At 53.0% G+C, this 2,496-nt stretch overlaps 1 pseudogene; it reads left to right on the top strand.

Annotated features, from left to right (window-relative positions):
• Positions 1-447: 447 nt before the first annotated feature.
• Positions 448-1,881, top strand: LOC123048876 (uncharacterized; annotated as a pseudogene).
• The last annotated feature ends 615 nt before the right edge of the window (positions 1,882-2,496 follow it).

Below are 2,496 nucleotides of genomic sequence, written 5' to 3'. Positions count from 1 at the left end.
CACATATCCATCTTATTGGGTATGAGACCATAATCCATCTATCTCACACACACGCTAGTGCATAACAATATGGATTAGGTGTATTATATTTGCCACCACAACTAAGGGAATTAATTTCATGTAAATTGGCCAGTCACAGCTCCGTGACAAACAATGCATCTAAATTCTCAGCGTTATTTTTATGTAATATGCTCTCTCTCTCTCTCTCTCTCTCTCTCTCTCTCTCTCTCTCTCTCTGATATTATAGGACCAAAAACTTTTACCAATTACCATACTGTAGAACACCACACTCCTCACTGCATCGGTGGGTGGTGGGTGGTGTCTCTCCTCTACCGCCGTGGACCTGTGCTGGCTTGAGTCCATGTCCGCCGTTGGTCGCTGCTCGCATTCGTCCCACCCATCGCCCAAGCCGGCGTTAGGAGCAAACTCAATAGCCTTGCTCACCGTCATGGCTCCATTCCACGAGATCGAATCAAGCATCATAGAGTTCGGGGAGGAGTAGCATTTCCACCGTCAGCTCCTCGCTGATGTATCAGCGTAGAGTGCGGGGAGGACACGGAACGTAAATACCTGGGGTTTAGCGCTGGTGGCGGGAACGACCGACACGGCCTCCTTGCGCCGCTCCTCGCTGCCCGCCTTGCTTTGGGGATCCTAGCGCCCTGCCCTAGGGTTCCGCGCTGGCGGCGGCGGTGGCGGCGTTTCCCTCAAGAAAAAAAGCACGTCTCATGTCCGGCTTGTGTAGGAATCCATCACCAAGTAGGATCAGTAGTTCCGTCCCGAATCGGTTATGTTGCAAGTCCTAGCTATAGCTATATATACGTATTACCCTGCACCCCTATAAACAGTACACCCAGAGACCAATAGAAAGATCAGCGGGCACGAGGCATGCCCGTGTGTATCAATTGCTTGCGCGTACCCGTGTTGCTTCTAGTAGATCGATACTACATCAACCGTGGTTAGCCAGCTACGTCCAATCTATTCGAGTGTTTTCGTCTGCGTACGTGTTTTTCTGGTATATACTTCAGAATTCAGTCAGTCGGGGGCGGGATGTCTAAGCAAAGAAGGCAGGGCGAGGAGGATGAGCCCAACTACTACCACGACCGCAGCGGCAACAAGGAGAAGAGCCTCTATCTGGTTCTAGACGACTGGCACAAGGGCTTCACCATCCGCAAGATCGATGCCGACAGTCCCGACCTCAGCGCCCCCCCCCCCCATCCTCCGGCTAGTGTCACCTGAGCGTGGCCGTGCCATGTAGTTCGCAGCCCTGGGCAGCAACATCATCGCCACGAGCAACATACACGCCGGAACCCTCTTCTACGACACTGACACCGCCGGACTGCCCGTCGGCCCTCCCATTCGAGATGCACTGCTTTGTGGCTCCAACACCTTCCTAACCTCCAGCGCCGGCTACGCGCTGTACGCGTTCGCCTTCCACTTCATGGAGCGGCATGTGTCCTTTGAGGCGATGGCGAAGCCACCGACGACGGAAGACGACGACCTGCTGCCCACCTACTGGTCCTGGAAAAGCATGCCGACGCCCTTCACCAAGGACGAGATGATCTTCTCCTACGCGCTGCACCCGGACGGGCGCACATATTCGTGTCCTCGTGGAGCAGGGCGGTCTGCGGCACATACTCCGTCGACACCAGGAGCTGCAAGTGGAGGCGCCATGGGGAGTGGATGCTGCCTTTCAGAGGCCGAGGCTACTTCGCCGCCGAGCTAGACGCATGGGTCGGGCTGCACGAGGACGGCTACGTCTGCCCCTGCCAGGTTGCCTCCCGCAGCGGCGGCACCACGCAGCAGCCGGAGTGGAAGATGGCCGACGAGCGTAGGATGTGGATCCCGTGGCATCGGCTGGAGTTTCGCCTGCGTCGGATGTGATGGCGCGGGTGGAGTATCGAGGAGTGGCCGGCGTCGGCCAGGGCCTGGGGCACAGAGGAGTCCTCCTAGTCAAGAAGATCGGAGAGAAGAAGATGATGGCGGCGAGAGGACACATGAGGGTAGACGTCGAGAGGATCGGCCGTCCAGGCTCGTGAGGAGGGCAGCGGTGGGAGGATCGAGTTAATGGTACCGTGTACAAAAATCCCATCAAAACAAGTAAAATATACCAGCAATGCTTGATTGATTCTGATTTAATTTTTATAGGCATTTTCGGATTTGTAGGGCATGTGCCCACGATACTCGCATGTTGTACCTTTTTTTGACGTGTATGATTCATGATAAGAAATGAAAATCACATCAATGTAAGGAAATATCCCATCAATGCTTGATTGATTGTGATCAATTCTTTTATATGGTAACTAATCCGATGGGTTTATGTGGGCGGTGAAGCGAAAAGGTATGTGGGAGGGGAGACGAAAAATAACCGGTCAGAAAAAATGAATTAATTGTTGCCTTGTATGTTTGGTTTTGATATTTGAAGATTGATTATCATCTGTTAGTTGGGTTACCAAAGAAGAAATCAATCACCATATGTGAATTCATTGTGTTACCAAA

Source organism: Triticum aestivum, chromosome 1A (genome assembly GCF_018294505.1).
Source record: "Triticum aestivum cultivar Chinese Spring chromosome 1A, IWGSC CS RefSeq v2.1, whole genome shotgun sequence".
Taxonomy (NCBI): Eukaryota; Viridiplantae; Streptophyta; class Magnoliopsida; order Poales; family Poaceae; genus Triticum; species Triticum aestivum.
Note: the sequence above shows the minus strand (reverse complement) of the source record. Positions and strands in the feature narration are given on the sequence as shown.